The 21551-nt window shown below is 35.9% G+C and overlaps 1 protein-coding gene across 2 annotated transcripts in view; it reads right to left on the bottom strand.

Moving 5' to 3' along the window:
* Positions 1-13827, bottom strand: part of LOC121388293 (PH domain leucine-rich repeat-containing protein phosphatase 2-like) — a 72078-nt gene extending 58251 nt beyond the window's left edge. Inside the window, exon 1 of one of the 2 annotated variants that reach the window (XM_041519576.1) lies at positions 13442-13827. The gene's annotated coding sequence lies outside the window, so the exon portion shown is untranslated. Of the gene's footprint in view, positions 1-800; positions 923-13441 lie in introns of those variants that run through there. The other variant, XM_041519577.1, reaches the window with a different exon arrangement.
* Positions 13828-21551: the final 7724 nt, after the last annotated feature.

Below are 21551 nucleotides of genomic sequence, written 5' to 3'. Positions count from 1 at the left end.
AAACATTTCCAAATTCAATGAAATCTCTCTTTTTTTCACAAAAGATTCTCTAATCTTTGCAACCAAATAGCAATATTTTTTAGTGCTAACAATCTTGTCACAGTGTTTTTTTTCAAAATGCAACATGACTATACATTTGTTGTTTCCGCTCAAATCACTTTCTAAAATAAACCATTTTAAATGTTGTACGGAACAGGTCTGTGTAAAGTAACTCTAAGCCCTTGCTCACTTTCCTTTAAATAGCATGGGTTATTAATAAACGACTGTGATAATACAGCCATGAGTTATTAATAAACAACTGTGATAATACAGCCATGGGTTATTAATAAACGACTGTGATAATACAGCCATGGGTTATTAATAAACGACTGTGATAATACAGCCAATGGTTATTAATAAACAACTGTAATAATACAGCCAATGGTTATTAATAAACAACTGTAATAATACAGTCATGGGTTATTAATTAACAACTGTAATAATACAGCCATGGGTTATTAATAAACAACTGTAATAATACAGCCATGGGTTATTAATTAACAACTGTAATAATACAGCCATGGGTTATTAATAAACAACTATAATAATACAGCTATGGCTAAAACATAGCAGGGTAACTGATAAGTACCAGGTACCCTGGTTCAGTCAAGAAAACAACCTGTTGAGTCTGTTAAGTTTAAATAAACAAAGATTGAGTCAAATATATCAGCTAAATCTTCATATTAACAAAAATGATTTGATATAATTAGTAGTATTGTAGACTAAAAATAAAATGACAATAAACGACTACACACACTTACATTCTGAGGGCAATCCAGAGATGAATAATCGTTGTTTTATTTTCAAAGTATATCCATGTGACCCAAATGTGTGGGAGCTTGCAGCGTTCTCTTTATGACAGTCTTTTGTGTGTGATATAGTGTCTGTGGGCTGTTGCCCTTCCGCGTGGTTGTAGATGACACAAGAGAAAACATTACTAACAGGTTTTTCAGTCGCCATATTCAGTATAGGGGTGTGATTTACCTCAGTCTGGTGGAATGCTTGCATGGGGTGTTTACATCTTAGAATGAAATCACCTCGGTGGACCCATTCTCTAACTGTGTTTTCTCCTGGCTCATAAATAGTATATATAAGGCTGTGGTATGTGCTGTCCTGTTTGTGAGAAAGTACATATAAAAGATGTCTTGCTACTAATGGAAAAATGTAGTGTTTTTTTTGTGGGTGTGACTTAGCCCATGGTGCATGGTCGGTCTGGAATTGATCGCCATCAGTGAACCCGTTGGCCTATTTCTCATTCCAGCCAGTGCATTATGACTGGTATATCAAAGGCGGTGGTATGTGCTATCTTGTCTGTGGGTTGGTGCATATAATAGAAAGAAGTGTTTTATTTAACGACGCACTCAACACATTTTATTTTACGGTTATATGTCGTCAGACATATGGTTAAGGACCACACAGATTTTGAGAGGAAACCTGCTGTCGCCACTACATGGCAGCATGGGATCTTTTATTTGCACTTCCCACAGGCAGGATAGCACAAACCATGGCCTTTGTTGAACCAGTTATGGATGACTGGTCAGTGCAAGTGGTTTACACCTACCCATTGAGCCTTGCGGAACACTCACTCAGGGTTTGGAGTCGGTATCTGGATTAAAAATCCCATGCCTCGACTCGGATCTGAACCCAGTACCTACCAGCCTGTAGACCGATGGCCTGCCACGACGCCACCAAGGCCAGTATGCATATAATAGATCCCTTGATACTAATGAAAAACTAGCAGGTTTCCTCTCTAAGACTATATGTCAGAATTACCATATGTTTGACATCCAATAGCCAATTATTAATAAATCAATGTGCTCTAGTGATGCTGTTAAATAAAACAAAGTTTAACTTACTTTTTGTGTGTGGGTTTTTTTTTTTGGGGGGGTGGGGTGGGAGGAGCATTTTTGTATTTTTTAAACATCCAATAGCCGATGATTAATAAATCAATGTGCTCTAGTGGTGTCGTTAAATAAAACAAACTTTAACTTACTTTTTGTGTGTGGGTTTTTTTTGTGGGGGGGGGGTGCGGTGGGAGGAGCATTTTTGTATTTTTTAAACATCCAATAGCCGATGATGAATAAATCAATGTGCTCTAGTGGTGTCCTTAAACAAAACAAACTTTAATTTTAATTAACAACTACTATACATAAAACCACTTAAACCCACAGTTCCAGTATTAATGAGTCATTTATTTTTTATATATAAGACTATCCAACAGACCAGGACAGCATATACCACAACATTTTATAAAAATTGTCATGAAACATTGTTTGGAATGAGAAGTAACCATGTGGGTCCTCTGATGGGGATTGATCCTATAAACTACTGCACATTACCCGGTAGGTGAGTACTTTACCACTAAGCTGTCATACATTGTAAAAACTGATGACATTTTTCATTTCGGTGAACAGCCTGCACAGAAATTGGCGTTTACAGCTTTTGTGATAAATTTCATGACTTGACGTAATGAAATTTGAAATATTACTGTTGTAATGGCAACCTACGGTTTTATTTCCCCAACCTGCTATGAGAATGGCAATAAATTTAATGGATCGTCGGTGTTTTTGTATTAATTTGTTTTTTTGTGTTTTTTTAAAACCCAACAACTTGGGACTATATTTTACATGTAGACAACCCACAAGGAAATTGATGAGATGGGGGGGGGGGGGGGGGGGGGTGTCAGTGTAAATAAATAACATCAATATGAGTCATTTGCTCCTATACGTCACCCACCTTTTCAAGAAAGGAATATACCTTACCACCTTGATGTGCTCTAGTGGTGTTGTTAAACAGAAAAACTTTAAACAAACTGTTCTGCCTCACAGGCCACTCCTACTGAAAAGCAGTAAGGAATCTTTTAGTCACTTTTCCAGACAGGACAGCACATACCATATTTTTTTTATATACCATTTAAGGCGTGTGTGCAAAGAGATAAATTTTCCTTTCCTCACCAGTTTAGATACCACTTCCTAAATCCCTGCAGATGTGCCAGCATTTGTAAAAGATAGGCCTGGGACATTGCCCAGTGGTAAAGCATTTGCCTAATATGCAGTCAGGCTCGGATAGATTGGGCTATTTCTCATTCTAGCCATTGCAACATGACTGGTAAATCAAAGGCTGTGGTATGTGCTATCCTGTCTGTAGTTTAGTGCACATAAAAGTTTCGTTGCTACTAATGAAAAAATATCTCTCTCCCTCACAGTGGTTGTATATACATTTACTGCACATGTATATATGAATAAAAGGAAAGGAAGGATTTTTTTTATGAAACCTCAGTACATACAATATTAATAAACCAGAGAGAGACAGAGAGAGAGGGACAGAGAGTGACATAGAGAGAGAGAGACACACACACACACACACACAGACACACACAGAGAAAGAGAGAGAGAGAGAGACAGACAGAAATAGACAGAGAGAGACAAGAGAGAGAGAAATACAGAGAGATAGACAGACAGACAGAGGGAGAGATACAGAGAGAGAGAGAGAGAGAGAGAGAGAGAGAGAGAGAGAGAGAGAGAGAGAGAGAGAGAGAGAGAGACAGAGAGATATATAGACAGACAGAGAGAGAGAGAGAGAGAGAGAGAGAGAGAGAGAGAGAGAGAGAGAGAGAGAGAGAGAGACAGACAGAGAGAGAGACAGAGAAAGAGAAACAGAGACAGAGAGAGACAGAAAGAAACAGAGACAGAGAAATGTGCTGCTATCATATACTGAATAGCAGTAATATATATTTATATGTACTTTCCTACAGTTATGAGGCATTGGCAGGGTCGCAGACAAAAAACCAACCCAAAACAAACAAGAAGACAACCGATGGTCCACACATTCATAATGTCCCACAACACTTCTGGTGAAATCTCTTATCAGTGAGCAACATCATACCGAAGAGAAAAAAATTGTTTTGTTTAACTACACCACTGGAGCACATTGATTAATTAATCATCCGCTATTGGATGTCAAACATTCGGTAATTCTGACCCGGTACATTTTTCCTAATGCTGCAAGGGATCTTTTATATGCACTTTCTCACAGACAGGAAAGCACATACCACGGCCATTGACCAGTTGTGGTGCACTGGTTGGAACGTTAAAAAACCCCAATCAGTTGATTTGATCCACTGAGGGGGTTTGATCCTGCGACAACGAATAAAGTATATCATTATCTTTATTGTAAAATACAAACTATTAAGCTCTTAGTACAGAGAATTATATTATCTTGTCCTTATTCAAGAAGATGCAAGGGACATAACTCAGTGGTAAAGCACTCACTTGATGCACAGTCTGTTTGAGATCGAACCCCATCGGTGGGCCCATTGGGCTATATTTCTCGTTCCAGCTAGTGCACCACAACTGGTATATCAAAGGCTGTGGTATGTGCTATCCTGTCTGTGGGATGGTGCATATAAAAGATCCCTTGCTACTAATGGAAAAATGTAGTGGGTTTCCTCTCTATTACAGAGTCAAAATGACCATATGTTTGACACCCAATAGCCGATCATTGTGCTCTAGTGGTGTCATTAAACAAAACAAACAAAGAAACAAACTTATTCAAGAAGATGAAGAAGTGACCTGAAGAGAAACACAAAAGGAAACCGGTCATGATCCACAGGTGCTCTAACGAATCTGGGTCGGATAAACACAAGTGTCAATCTTCTCAGTTTTATATCTTTTGCTTGCATGCCCATGTCAAAGAAAGCTTGAGGATACACCGGTGTACAGTTTCTTATTGTCAAGGAACTTTGTAAACATATACAGTCCCGTAAACAACAGCCCCTATCATATCATGTATACAATGTGGCAGGTGCATTCATGTGCAAGCAAAGCAACATGGTAAAGGTCACTGAAACTATTTTATATTTTTAATGATATGCAGAGTATGCCTTATTAGTCCCCTACCTGTGAAAATGGAGGTGACTATATAAGTTTTGTCTCTGTCCTTCTGTCTGTCTGTCTTCCTGCCTGTGTGTCTGTCCATTTGTCCCACATATAATTTTCTGGACTTTTGTTTTTTGCAATGCCTCAAGATATTGAACTAAAATGTTATGTATAGCTTTATCATGTATAGTTATAGTTGACTTTAATCACAATTTATCAATTTTTTGACAGTTATGTCCCTTGAACTTAGGAGATATGAAAATTTGTTAGAGCCTGGTATAATAATTAATAATTTCACTGCATCATGTTTGTGAAGCTGAAACAGCTTATTCTGAATGTGCACATTAAACCCTATGACCTAATCTGGTGGTGCACTAAATCAAATATGAAAAAAAAGAAAAAAGTTTGTTTTGTTTAACAACACCACTAGAGCACATTGATTATTAATCATCAGATTGGATGTCAAACATTTGGTAATTCTGACACGTAGTCATCAGAGGAAACCTGCTACATTTTTCCTAATGCAGCAAGGAATCTTTTATATTCACCATCCCACAGACAGGATAGCACATACCATGGCCTTTGATATATATGTACCAGTCATGGTGCACTGGCTGGAATGAGAAATAGCCCAATGGGCCCACCGACAGGGATCGATCCCAAACGGCCGTGCATCAAGCAAGTGCTGTACCACTGGGCTAGGTCTCGCCCACCATGACATTAGTGTCTCGGACTCTATGGGCCAATTTCATATGTCTGGGTTTCGAAACACCGAGTTATATCAAAACCTAGGTTTAACAATGGTTTACATAAAACGCTGAAAAACCTGACCAAGACATACACCCGTGGTGTATTTCACATGTGTGTGTTTTACCCGTGTTTACAAAACCACGCTTTTTACATGGGTTACATGCAAATTTGGAAAGGGACATAAGCGAGGAATAGCTTACACTTCATCAGTTTGTAGTTGAAACTCGTTACCGGTATATTCGAGATGGAGGATCAGCTACCTTTTCCCCTCCCCCCCCACCCCAAATGTGGAGCAAACCTTCACATTCTGTCAAAAATTATGGACATATTTGGGAAAATTACCTGGTCTGAAAACATTTCACCATGTACATGTGTAGTTCCATCATTTTACTCACAATATTAGTTATAACCCATGTCAAATGCTTACAGAACCCTACATAGCTGCTGGTAATAATGCAAAAATGCTTACAGAGCCCTACATAGCTGTTGGTAATAATGCAAATATGAATAAACATTTGTTATTGGCATTTCCCTTTAATTCTAACATAATATTAAAAAACAAAAGATGGGACGCGTATGCTTGAGGGCACCGAGATAACGTATGGTCAAATTTTCAAAACTGTGGGCCTGTACTGCCTTGTTCCCCCTTTATTAAGACGAGACAAACACGAACGTATGTCTTTATAAGACTGCAGTCTATGATAGACGTTTATTGCTTTGATACCGGTGGCAACCGATCAACTTTCATTACTAGATGTAGTACTTCCTGTTTTCGTGCAGTTCATATACCATGAAGAAAATGTTTATTTTTACTAATTTAATAAATAACTACATTTATTATCCCCAGTAACCACTCATAACAGGGAAAATATTTTCCGTATTTTCTCAATGAGAAATATTATGCAGTGTTGTGACATACAATATTACTGGATGTTTTGACGCTTACAAACCAATGACTTTGTCGGTACTAAATATAACATCATCGCGATTTGGCAAACACACAACATGACATCATGTACTTTAATGAGTTTGCGTTCACAACTGTTTTAATATTAAATTTCTAACAAAATGTCATTTTAACGCAAATCATTATTTATATTTTTACCAGAATAACAATAACTTTTGTTTTTGAAAATTATCTGTGAACGTGATTAAAATGCAAAGTTATAGCAATACCCAGAACAGTGTGTAAAGTGGTTTACATTGTTTCTATAGCCTACATGTACGTGCATGTGCGCCTACAATAAAGGCGTTTAAAGAAAACATAGCTGGGGTAATAAATAGAATAGCAAACTCAGTATGAGTTATTATCAATAGATGTCCCGAGTGAAATACTTTTCATTTGTCACTCGCTAAAGCTCGCGACAACTAAAAATGATTTGATTTGGGATATAATTTTGATAATAACTGGTATCTCGTTTATTATCCTCTATATATCTCAGGCGCTTTGTTGTTCATTTGCCACAAACATGGTGAAGGGGTGGATCTAATTATACAGTCATGCTAAAAAAACCCAGGCAAAATGGCATCTTGTCTAAAGGGGCAGGGGGTTCGAACCCCCTACCCCCACCCTGTATTCGTTTCTGTACAGTGGCGTAGGCAGGAGTTTGTATTGGGGGGGGGGGGGGGGGGGCACCTGGCAGCCAAGTAAACAATGATATTGAGTACGCCACTGATCACCCCTAATTTTGGCCCCCTTCCCCCCCCCCCCCCAGCTACGCCACAGTTTCTGTAGTGGCTTCAAATGATCTCTAAAATACGTTCACATTTCATGGCTCTGCAATACTGACGTAAAACACAATTTTTCTGTCGAAATTATCCATGAAGAAAAGTTACTTTGAGCAAACCCAGCGAAAAACCACCTCAAGGGCAGGTTTAAACAAGCAAAACAATTGTAACCCAGTGTTAAACTAGGATTAATGAAAACCAGACATGTGAAATGCACAGTAAACATGACCCAGGGTTTAACCTAGGTTTAAACCATATGTTTCGAAAACCCACCGATAACCTAGACATATGAAATCAGCCCTATTAGTCTTGAGTCTAGACTCTAAAAGTTTTATAAGCACCAGGCCTACCCCCCACCCCCTAAATATATTCATGTGACATGTTTCCTATACAATACTTTTCTTGCACATAAACCTGAACAATTTTATGCAACCAATTAAAAAGTACACAACAACAAGCTCTCTCTAATGCCAGAAAAAAAATCTTAAGCTACTTTTCTATATTTCACTTTAGGCTACCTCCAGTTGGTGTAGAAGTTCAAAGACCTTCTAGTTTGTGGTTTATAACGAAATCGTAGGATTACCCAATGTGTGAAAAGGTGAATACACTTTTCAATAGATCGAAAAAAATTACACTGCACAGAGCAATGATTCACTAGATCGTATTTTGGGTTTAAATTACAATATAAAATGGTTTTTTGGTTGTTTATGTCCAGATGACCATGTAATACTGTTTTATAACTGTGTGTGTGTGTGTGTGTGTGTGTGTGTGTGTGTGTGTGTGTGTGTGTGTGTGTGAATTCATCAAAAATGACTTTAATAGTGAAAAACATGGATAGTGTTTAAAAACTCTAATAGTGAAAAATATACATAGTGTTTAAAATCTCTAATGAAAAATATACATAGTGCTTAATAACTCTCATAGTGAAAAATATGCATAGTGTTTAAAAACTCTAATAGTGAAAAATATACAGTGTTTAAAAACTCTAATAATAAAAATATGCATAGTGTTTAAAAACACTAATAGTGAAAAATATGCATAGTGCTTAAAAACTCTAATAGTGAAAAATATACATAGTGATTAAAAACTAGGGTCTATTATTTTAAAATTTCTTGAGTGTGGCATTTAAGTAAAACATTTCTTTGTTCTCTTCCTTAAACTTTCAGCTAATCTAACCGGCCTCGGTGGCGTCGTGGCAGGCCATCGGTCTACAGGCTGGTAGGTACTGGGTTCGGATCCCAGTCGAGGCATGGGACTTTTAATCCAGATACCGACTCCAAACCCTGAGTGAGTGCTCCGCAAGGCTCAATGGGTAGGTGTAAACCACTTGCACCGACCAGAGATCCATAACTGGTTCAACAAAGGCCATGGTTTGTGCTATCCTGCCTGTGGGAAGCGCAAATAAAAGATCCCTTGCTGCTAATCGGAAGAGTAGCCCATGTAGTGGTGACAGCGGGTTTCCTCTCAAAATCTGTGTGGTCCTTAACCATATGTCTGACGCCATATAACCGTAAATAAAATGTGTTGAGTGCGTCGTTAAATAAAACATTTCTTTCTTTCTTTCAGCTAATCTGCCCAAACATAATAAACTAAACCCAGACAACAATATGAAACATCAATACAACGGAAAATAATTAAACACAAGTCTATAGGCATTGAACAAGATTAAATAAATCCTCAATCTTTGTGCTAATCTGTCGAGACAAACATAAACCCTCGTCTCTGTTTGATTTGGTTTTTATAAAACGCTGACGAAGCATGAACAGCTAACAGACAGGTGTATACATAGCAAATAAAATGTAATATAACGCATTAACATAGCAACCCGCTTATGTCTGCTGGTAAACACATCTGAAAGCAGGAAGTGTGTTTGAAAAACAATTAATATTATCATGATTAAACTTTAGGATTTTAAAATACACAATAATGCACTAATGTATCTTGATTACATAAATATGTGTGTGTGTGTGTGTGTGTGTATGTGTGTGTGTGTGTGTGTGCATGTCTGTGTATGTGTGTGTGTGTCTGTGTGTATGTCTGTGTGTTTGTGTGTGCGTATGTGTGTGTGTCTGTGTGTGTTTGTATGTGTGTGTGTGTGTTTGTGTTTATATGTGTATGTGTGTGTATGTGTCTGTGTGTGTCTATCTGTGTGTGTATGTGTCTGTGTGTGTGTGTCTCTCTATGTGCGTGTGTGTGTGTGTGTGTCTGTGTGTGTCTATATGTGTGTCTATATGTGTGTCTGTCTGTGTGTGTATGTCTGTGTCTGTTTGTGTCAGTGTGTATATGTGTGTGTGTGTGTGTGTGTGTGTGTGTGTGTGTGTGTGTCTGTGTGTGTCTCTGTGAGTGTGTGTATGTGTGTGTGTGTCTGTGTGTGTCTGTGTATCACAGTATGTTGAATTTGAATGGAAATATGTTCACTGAAATTAACACTACTGAAATCAACTGCTAACTGCTATGTTAAATGTGAATTAGTCACATAATGTTAAATCTGTCTGGAAATATATTTTGCCACACATTATATCCATAAATACAAGGTTCTCCAGCAAGTTTATTTTGGTTACTGACACCACTAGAGCACATTGATTAAGTAATCGCCGGGTATTGGACGTCAAACATGTGATCATTTTTATTCAAAGTCATCGGAGGAACCCGCTACATTTTTACACGGTGCACTGGTTGGAACAAGGAAAAACACAATTAGTTTAATGGATTGATCCTGCGATGCAAGCACTTCAGATGAACGCTCAACCATCTGAGCTAAATCCCAACCCTAGGTTCTCCAGAATGCTTATTTCAAGTGTAAAACTAAAACTAACCCTAATCCTATAGCTTGTGTGTCACTATAGGTCCAAAGTGGTAAAGTCCACACTGTGTAGGTTCAATCCCATGATTTAAAGAGCACATTGATTAATTAATCATCGGCTATTGGATGTCAAACATTTGGTAATTCTGACTCATAGTCATCAAAGGAAACCCGCTACATTTTTCCTAATGCAGCAAGTGATCTTTTATATGTACTTTTCCACAGACACAGGAAAGCACATACCACAGTCTTTGACCAGTTGTGATGCACTCGTTGGAACGAGAAAAAAATAAATCAGTTGAATGGATCCACCGAGGTGGTTCGATCCTGTGACACAAGCACCTCAAGCGAGCACTCAACCGACTGAGCTAAATCCCACCCATCCCATGACTTTACGAACAAACTACCGACACCATATTACCGTAAATAAAATGTGCTGAGTGCGTCGTTAAATAAAACATTTCCTTCCTTTCTTACCAACAAACTAACTGCACTAAATGTGAACTAACTGCAATGAGTAAGATCGCCAGACAAGACTGAATATCAGTATACTAAACCAACTGTTTCCACATTCTGTGATTACAAACTGGTTGCTTTATTCAGAAACGAAAAAACAAACACCATTCAGAATCTGTATTCAAGCATTGAGGTACATGTATGAGTTAATTAATTTATCCTCAAAGTAAGTTGTATTTAATATCTATTCATCTTCTATACATCAAAGGTGGGTAATTGAATGTAGTCGAGTTTGGCGCAGACTATTACCATCAACTGCATACCCAGTTAAACAATATTATATTTTGTTACAAGAAAACAGTATATAATATCTATTCATTATTTTGTTAATCATTATTTGGCAGGGGGTGTGGTTTTTTGTTTAACGATACCACTAAAGCACATTGATTTATTTATCATTGGCTATAGGATGTCAAACATTTGGTAATTTTGACATATAAGTCTTTGAGAGGAAACTTGCTATATTTTCCATTAGTAGTAAGGGATCTTTTATATGCACCATCCCACAGACAGTATAACACATACCACAGCCTTTGATATACCATTCATGATGCACTGGCTGGAACAAGAAAAGCTCAATGAGCCCACCTGACGGGGATAGATCCCAGACCCATTGCACATCAAGAGAGTGCTTTACCACTGGACTGCATCCCACCTAGGTTGGTAACTAAATGCTGTATATTTCAATTACAGACATTTTGTATCAATATATACCCAGTGAAGTAATGTTTATATTCTTAAAAGGTTTTTCCGAAGATTATGATCAGAGCCGTAACAAGCCACAACAACTATAAAGAAAATTATGTATGGAAAACTCATCTACCACATATCTAATAGCTGGTGGGCATAATATATGGTTATACTGTTTGAGCAGTAGTGTCCTGTCCTTGACAGAGAAACTGGCTGAGGCTGGTACCTGTGCCCAGGACAGGCGTGTACTACAACAGCTTGTTCTGAATGTGCACGTTAAACAATTAGTCCAGTCCAGAGCAGTAGTGACTATAACATTTAAACATGTTTATTTATAAGATGTATATTAAGAGAATAGTTCATAAGCTCTCAAAGCTATCAACATATAAATACAAATTTTAAAATTCATATATTCTTATTATATGGTCCAAAATGTCATTTAAAATTTCCAAAAATTATTTAAAAAATGAAAGAATTATAAAAACATTTTTATAAAACTGGATATTATTTTGTGTTATTATTTATTACTAGAAGTGTGATGAAAATACGAAAAATTAGAGATCCATTTTTTTTTCCCCATAAAAATAACCAGGCAAAACTAAGTATAATACAGTAAATTAAACTTTAAACAAGAATTAAATATATCACCCATCAAAAACTTATTTGATATTGCTGATAATTGCATCATAAATGTTTATCTCATTACATTGTTTAAAAAAAAAAAGAAGAAGTTTAAAACATTTTAATTGTCCAAAAAAAACCCCAAAACATGGCATCATAAATGTTTATCTCAATACCATGTTTAAAAAAAGAGAAAAAAAGAGAACAAAAGTCTAAACATTTTACCTAATTAATTAAATTTTTTATTAATTTTTGTTTTCATTTTTTAAATGCCATCCATAGGTGCAGCTACATATATAAATCAAGTTCCATTACTTACAGTTCATAATGCAAAAGTTAATGACATCACAATTGGAAAGGTTATACCTAAATCTCACCTTTTTACTTCATAAAGGTGGGGAGAGATGTTGCCCAGTGGTAAAGCACTTGCTTGTGCATGGTCAATCTATGATTGATTCCTGTCGATTGACTTATTTGGATTATTTCTCATTCCAGCCAGTGCACCACGACTGGTATATCAAAGGCCGTGGTATGTGCTATCCTGTCTGTGTAATGGTGTACCAGTACATAAAAAATCCCTAGCTACTAATGGAAAAATGTAGCGAGTTTCCTCTCTAAGAATATATGTCAAAATTACCAAATGTTTGACATCCAATAACCGATGATTAATAAATCAATGTGCCCTAGTGGTGTCGTTAAACAAAACAAACTTTTTAATGTTTTGTAAACGTGAGACAAAACCCTTCAAAACTTCTTACCATATGGCTAAACAAAATTTAAATCTACCTACATAATTATAATTTCTAGTTCAATCAACCAGTAGAAAGGTGCCAGAAAGCCATGCTAGAAAAACCGTCTAGCACACGTCCCATAGACAGTAATGTGCCGTTAATTGGTCTCGTCTGTGCATTACATTATTCCATAATCAACGGCAGTGCTTGACGTCATGTAATATGTAACGTTGCATGTATTCCTTTTAGTGAGGTAACATATATCAGCTGAGACGAATGACGCCACATGAAATAACATTAACCACACTGAAAAAAAACACCCCCCTAAAACTACAGACAGATAAGTTAAATGATAAAAACTCCCATGGTTCTTAACATTTAGCCATTATAGTGAGCTTTGTATTACGAGTCTATACCATATATTAAGTAGGGCTAGTGGATTCTTACTCATGATGAGTGAACATTGAAAACCACTGATCTTATTGGTAGAAGACTATATATAAAAAAAAACCCATAACAAATTCTAGAATACCTGTAATGAATAAAATTCTTTAAAAGAAAGTAACTGTATCAAATAAGTAACACAGGTAAGAAAAGTTTTTAAAAACCCAAACACACACTATATATATATATATATATATATATATATATAAAGTATATTTAAAGAAAAAATTAAAGATTCTTACCACATTATCCAAGAAAATTATTTGAATATTTCCATAATGCTCACACTCCAGTAACTGTGTGGACAGACAAGACGATAACCGAAGAGATCCTTCCTCGATCTCTGTACACCTGATATCTCAACAGTGTGCTCCCCACTTACTCACGAATATTTACACATGCTGTGGACAACAGTAAACGTTCCTTTTGTAAAACTGTAGATTAAACAAAACTGAAGACCTCTGTCCTTACTCAACGTGAACCATCTCTTGAGAAGTGTAATGTTTATCCAACAATCAAACAACACTGAACTGCTTCACAACACGATTAAACTCGTGACAATTTTTTTTCTCTCTCTCCTTCTTTTTCCTTTTTTTTTTTAACTCGATGACAGACTTGGGAAAAAATATTCCCACATTCTGCAAGGACAGTATTCAACAAATAACTCACTACGCTTTGTGTGTACTAAAGATCGCGGCCTATGAGATGTATTGTGAAATATGTGCAACCAACCATGCTAAAGCGGTCTATAGTTTGTTGAAAGATACTGTGAGAGAGGATCTGAATGGTGAAATTTTGTCGCAGGTAGTTTTGGTAGGCTACTCAGTCCAAGCAAGGTGTTGAAACGCCTGGCTGTAAGTTGTAGGGGACTACATTATAGATAAAAGATCCGTTGAAGTGTACATGTGTGCGGCTAGGCATGAATGGACAACTAAAGTGTTGTTGTGTGTGATTCCAAAACAGGCTTATAAATACTATAGTACCGTTCTTATCTCTCCAGGGCACTGCTCCTGTTTGTTTTATTATTTACTGTCTTAAAGAAAGTGTGTACAATAATAAAATTAGGAAAACAGTGGGGCTATGTTATTAATTTATTATTCAATACTATAGTACCGTTCTTATCTCTCCAGGGCACTGCTCCTGTTTGTTTTATTATTTACTGTCTTAAAGAAAGTGTGTACAATAATAAAATTAGGAAAACAGCGAGGCTATGTTATTAATTTATTACTCAATACTATAGTACCGTTCTTATTTTTCCGGGGCACTGCTCCTGTTTGTTTTATTATTTACTGTCTTAAAGAAAGTGTGTACAATAATAAAATTAGGAAAACAGTGGGGCTATGTTATTAATTTATTATTCAATACTATAGTACCGTTCTTATCTCTCCAGGGCACTGCTCCTGTTTGTTTTATTATTTACTGTCTTAAAGAAAGTGTGTACAATAATAAAATTAGGAAAACAGTGGGGCTATGTTATTAATTTATTATTCAATACTATAGTACCGTTCTTATCTCTCCAGGGCACTGCTCCTGTTTGTTTTATTATTTACTGTCTTAAAGAAAGTGTGTACAATAATAAAATTAGGAAAACAGTGGGGCTATGTTATTAATTTATTATTCAATACTATAGTACCGTTCTTATCTCTCCAGGGCACTGCTCCTGTTTGTTTTATTATTTACTGTCTTAAAGAAAGTGTGTACAATAATAAAATTAGGAAAACAGCGAGGCTATGTTATTAATTTATTACTCAATACTATAGTACCGTTCTTATTTTTCCGGGGCACTGCTCCTGTTTGTTTTATTATTTACTGTCTTAAAGAAAGTGTGTACAATAATAAAATTAGGAAAACAGTGGGGCTATGTTATTAATTTATTACTCAATACTATAGTACCGTTCTTATTTTTCCGGGGCACTGCTCCTGTTTGTTTTATTATTTACTGTCTTAAAGAAAGTGTGTACAATAATAAAATTAGGAAAACAGTGGGGCTATGTTATTAATTTATTACTCAATACTATAGTACCGTTCTTATCTTTCCGGGGCACTGCTCCTGTTTGTTTTATTATTTACTGTCTTAAAGAAAGTGTGTACAATAATAAAATTAGGAAAACAGTGGGGCTATGTTATTAATTTATTACTCAATACTATAGTACCGTTCTTATTTTTCCGGGGCACTGCTCCTGTTTGTTTTATTATTTACTGTCTTAAAGAAAGTGTGTACAATAATAAAATTAGGAAAACAGTGGGGCTATGTTATTAATTTATTACTCAATACTATAGTACCGTTCTTATTTTTCCGGGGCACTGCTCCTGTTTGTTTTATTATTTACTGTCTTAAAGAAAGTGTGTACAATAATAAAATTAGGAAAACAGTGGGGCTATGTTATTAATTTATTATTCAATACTATAGTACCGTTCTTATCTCTCCAGGGCACTGCTCCTGTTTGTTTTATTATTTACTGTCTTAAAGAAAGTGTGTACAATAATAAAATTAGGAAAACAGTGGGGCTATGTTATTAATTTATTATTCAATACTATAGTACCGTTCTTATCTCTCCAGGGCACTGCTCCTGTTTGTTTTATTATTTACTGTCTTAAAGAAAGTGTGTACAATAATAAAATTAGGAAAACAGCGAGGCTATGTTATTAATTTATTACTCAATACTATAGTACCGTTCTTATTTTTCCGGGGCACTGCTCCTGTTTGTTTTATTATTTACTGTCTTAAAGAAAGTGTGTACAATAATAAAATTAGGAAAACAGTGGGGCTATGTTATTAATTTATTACTCAATACTATAGTACCGTTCTTATTTTTCCGGGGCACTGCTCCTGTTTGTTTTATTATTTACTGTCTTAAAGAAAGTGTGTACAATAATAAAATTAGGAAAACAGTGGGGCTATGTTATTAATTTATTACTCAATACTATAGTACCGTTCTTATCTTTCCGGGGCACTGCTCCTGTTTGTTTTATTATTTACTGTCTTAAAGAAAGTGTGTACAATAATAAAATTAGGAAAACAGTGGGGCTATGTTATTAATTTATTACTCAATACTATAGTACCGTTCTTATTTTTCCGGGGCACTGCTCCTGTTTGTTTTATTATTTACTGTCTTAAAGAAAGTGTGTACAATAATAAAATTAGGAAAACAGTGGGGCTATGTTATTAATTTATTACTCAATACTATAGTACCGTTCTTATTTTTCCGGGGCACTGCTCCTGTTTGTTTTATTATTTACTGTCTTAAAGAAAGTGTGTACAATAATAAAATTAGGAAAACAGTGGGGCTATGTTATTAATTTATTACTCAATACTATAGTACCGTTCTTATTTTTCCGGGGCACTGCTCCTGTTTGTTTTATTATTTACTGTCTTAAAGAAAGTGTGTACAATAATAAAATTAGGAAAACAGTGGGGCTATGTTATTAATTTATTACTCAATACTATAGTACCGTTCTTATCTTTCCGGGGCACTGTTCCTGTTTGTTTTATTATTTACCGTCTTAAAGAAAGTGCTTTTCATATACTTACCATTTGTGACACCCAATAGCCGATGTGTATTTTTGTGCTGGGGTGTCGTTAAACATTCATTCATTCATTCATTAAAGAAAGTGTGTAAAAAAATAAAATGAGGAAAAACAGCGAGGCTATGTTATTAATTTATTATTCAATACTATAGTACCGTTCTTATCTTTCCGGGGCACTGTTCCTGTTTGTTTTATTATTTACTGTCTTAAAGTAAGCGTGTACAAAAATAAAATGAGGAAAAACAGTGGGGCTATGTTATTAATTTATTATTCAATTTGTGCCTGCATAACCAAGTGCATGTGCAGGAAGTTTAGCAGGCAGGTGTCTAGATTGTGGTGAGTGAAGTTTATAAGGGGGCAAGTTATGCTCTCCCCAAAAATATATTATTGAAAAAAGATGAAAATTTGCTTGAGCAAGGAGGGGTTTTGACCCCGAAACCCTCCCTGTATACAATACAATACAATACAATACAATACAATAACTTTATTTCCATGTTCATATATGAATAATTAAAACATAGTCTGGTTGACAAGCAAAAAATAAAGTACATAAAATATTAATCGCTAATAACTCAAAACCAAACTAAAACGTATCTAATAAAGTACACCCGAAACCCTCCCCTATACATGTACCTGATAGCACCTATTTATTTATCCCAAAACTTCCATTTCTTGCTTTTTAAAAAAAGTCTTGAATATTGAGGTTTTATTGATTATTTTCTGGTAGTTGGCCTCAGACCACAATTAATTTCGCTATATGTGGCTATAGCCTTAGTGGCTATAACATTTTTATTAATATCAGCAGGCCCGTGAAGTTTTGTATGTACCTTTGCCTGCACGGGGGACACATACCCTGAAAAGGACAACCCCTGTTGTCCAGCTCTTTCTCCCAGCATATTGGTTTAAACAGACACACCCTCTAAACCAGGCCGGAGTACACCCATTTTACACAAAAAGCACTACTTTTGCATGGGCCGGAATTACCACAAACAAGTCTTCAATGTCAACAAGTTACACATGTTTACAAACTACATGCTATCCCCTGTCACTTCAGTCAAACAGTTGCCACTTCATAGCTGTCTGCCATGAAATAATCACAGTCAAACAGCAGACTACTTGCGCAGTCAAATTTCCGGATTTTGGACAACCAAATGGGAAGATAATTGTAATCTGAGGCCTATCAGTCCATTTTTCCCCCTAAAAACTGGCCCACACTAATGCATTCCAATGATATACATATTAAAGCAATGCTCAGTAAGTATCGGGATGTCACCTTTAAACTGAGAGTATATAGAGGCTGTGTTAAAACACCTACCACAGTGCCTTGCCATGGCCAATTTTAGCAATGGAAACGTGAGAGACACCAACTTCAAAATGTAATAACTTTATCAAATTTTGGAATTTCTTCATACAATGAGCAGCTATTTTTTCTTCTACATATGTTCTATCAGGCCCCGTGCTTATAAACCTTAAAGTCTAGACTTTAATAAAGTCCAGACTTTAACGTCATGGCAACGCCATACAAATAGCATTACGTTAAAGTCTGGACTTTATTAAAGTCTAGCCTTTAAGTTTTATAAGCACGGGCCCTGCACACTGTTGTCTTGGAAAGATTTTGAAATATTTAAAGGAAAAAAAATCAATCATTAGATTTTACTTCATTTTTAATTAAATATTAAACTTAAATTTAAATTTTTGAAAAAAATTAAAATCTAAAACTGTAAAATTTTGCATTTTAGATATGATAAGTGGAGGCTTATTAAAGATATGGTGACTGAATTCATGGTACATTATTAGAAATGTGTCGGAGGGATGGTGAAAGTCACAAAATTGGGACCATTTGCAACAAATTCTTACACACTAATTTCAGGGAAAATTAGACATGATAGGCCTCAGATTCAATTTTGACCTGCTGTATTTACTTAATCTACTTCATTTACTGCATTAGACATGTAGCCACTTTGTAAAAGGCAAAACAGTCCATATAAATGCATATTAATATGAATATGCCCTACAGATGTTACTTAAGTATACACCATAATGTGTTTTTTGTTGACGACAACTTTGAAAATGAAGATTTTGTCACAAAATGCTGATATAAATCCTACCAAGAAGTACTTGCACCATATTTTTCAGTTTCCAGTGATAACTGTTAACAAGTGTAATCATGTGCCAGTGTCTTGGATACCTCAGTGTAGTATTTCTTGATTGGAAGGATGTTTGTAGTAATGACCACTGAATATGCATTATGGATTATTCTGCCATATGTTTTACAAGCCAAATGTTAACTTTTTTGGCAGATTTTCTGCAATAAACTTGACAAGTGTACCAGCATCTGATTACTGAACACAATAAATACATTCAGACAGCATAGAATATTAGCCTATTAGATTTTCTAAGGATAAAAGACCATTTTTTAAAAATTACTGAAGTGTGTAATTTACATAAATGTAGGTGAAATGTATTATTAGAGTACTTAATCTTGTTAAAAACTGTATACTATTTATTTAAAGTATTTAATTACATTTAGTAGGGAAATATTCATTATATTTAGATCTTCTGTCCAATTGCAATAATTGAGAAACTCATTAAAATTCAATATGTAAAAAAAAGAAAAAATCTCAATATTGACCAACAAAATCCAACTTTTGCTCTTTTTTACCAAATTATTAGCTCAAAACTGTTAAAGAATATTGCAACAACATGTAGTAACATCAGAGGTCATTTTATGCTATTTTGGAGGATATTGAAATTTAAAAGTTGAAAATTTTAATTTTAATTTTTAATAAATTCAAATAAAATGTTTTTTAATTTAATAAAATATTTAGAAAATAAATAAATCAGTTTTCATATTCCTGGTGCTATTCACAATCAGTCTGTGTAATTTCACCTCTCTGGTTATAATACTTTCATCAGAATCAAGCATTTAACCGGTGTAATGTGTGAACTATATCAGGCCTCAGACCACAATTAATTTCGCTATATGTTTCTATATAGCCTTAGTGGCTATAACATTTTTATTAATATCAGCAGGCCCGTGAAGTTTTTTATGTACCTTTGCCTGCACGGAGAACATATACCCTGAAAAGGACAACCCCTGTTGTCCAGCTCTTTCTCCCAGCATATTGGTTTAAACAGACACACCCTCTAAACCAGGCCGGAGTACACCCATTTTACACAAAAAGCACTACTTTTGCATGGGCCGGAATTACCACAAACAAGTCTTCAATGTCAACAAGTTACACATGTTTACAAACTACATGCTATCCCCTGTCACTTCAGTCAAACAGTTGCCACTTCATAGCTGTCTGCCATGAAATAATCAGTCAAACAGCAGACTACTTGCGCGGTCAAATTTCCAGATTTTGGACAACCAAATGGGAAGATAACTGTAATCTGAGGCCAGTTTTGTGGAAATGAAATAACATGAAGTTAAAGGAGGAGTGTTCCTTCTTTCCTTTATTGAGTATATGGTAAAAGGTTTCTTTTTACGCATCCATTGCTTGACAGCTGTTGTTTTTGACAGTACCAGAAAACTTCATTTCTTTATTGGAGAATCATCCATCAGAATGGACAGAGAGATTGTGGTGAGTCAGGTACAACAATGGACAGATGAGAGGTTGTGGTGAGTCAGGTACAACAATGGACAGATGAGAGGTTGTGCTTAGCCAGGTGTAACAATGGACATATGAGAGGTTGTGCTTAGTCAGGTGTAACAATGGACAGGAAAGAGGTTAAACTTAGGTGTAACAATGGACAAGAAAGAGGTTGTGCTTAGTCAGGTGCAACAGTGGACAGGAAAGAAGTTGTGCTTAGTCAAGTGTAACAATGGACAGGAAAGATGTTATACTTAGGTGTAACAATGGACAAGAAAGAGGTTGTGCTTAGGTGCGACAATGGACAAGAAAGAGGTTGCGCTTAGTCAGGTGCAACAATGGACAAATAAGAGGTTGTACTTAGCCAGGTGCAACAATGGACAAAAAAGAGGTTGTGCTTAGGTATATCAGTGGACAGGAAAGAGGTTGTGCTTAGTCAAGTGTAACAATGGACAAAAAAGAGGTTGTGCTTAGTCAGGTGTAACACTGTACAGGAAACAGGTTGTGCTTAGGTATATCAGTGGACAGGAAAGAGGTTGTGTTTAATCAAGTGTAACAATGGACAGGAAAGAGGTTGTGCTTAGTCAGGTGTAACAATGGACAGAAAAGAGGTTGTGCTTAGTTAGGTGTAACAATGGATAGAAAAGAGGTTGTGCTTAGTCAAGTGTAACAATGGACAAGAAAGAGGTTGTGCTTAGTCAGGTGTAACAATGGACAAGAAAGAGGTTGTGCTTAGTTAGGTGCGACAATGGACAAGAAAGAGGTTGCGCTTAGTCAGGTGCAACAATGGACAAATAAGAGGTTGTACTTAGCCAGGTGCAACAATGGACAAAAAAGAGGTTGTGCTTAGGTATATCAGTGGACAGGAAAGAGGTTGTGCTTAGTCAAGTGTAACAATGGACAAAAAAGAGGTTGTGCTTAGTCAGGTGTAACACTGTACAGGAAACAGGTTGTGCTTAGGTATATCAGTGGACAGGAAAGAGGTTGTGCTTAATCAAGTGTAACAATGGACAGGAAAGAGGTTGTGCTTAGTCAGGTGTAACAATGGACAGAAAAGAGGTTGTGCTTAGTTAGGTGTAACAATGGATAGAAAAGAGGTTGTGCTTAGTCAAGTGTAACAATGGACAGGAAAGAGGTTGTGCTTAGTCAAGTGTAACAATGGACAAAAAAGAGGTTATGCTTAGCCAGGTGTAACACTGGACAAGAAACAGGTTGTGCTTAGTCAGGT

The sequence above is a fragment of the Gigantopelta aegis genome, chromosome 14 (genome assembly GCF_016097555.1).
Source record: "Gigantopelta aegis isolate Gae_Host chromosome 14, Gae_host_genome, whole genome shotgun sequence".
Lineage (NCBI taxonomy): Eukaryota > Metazoa > Mollusca > Gastropoda > Neomphalida > Peltospiridae > Gigantopelta > Gigantopelta aegis.
This window is presented reverse-complemented; position numbering and strand designations above follow the sequence as displayed.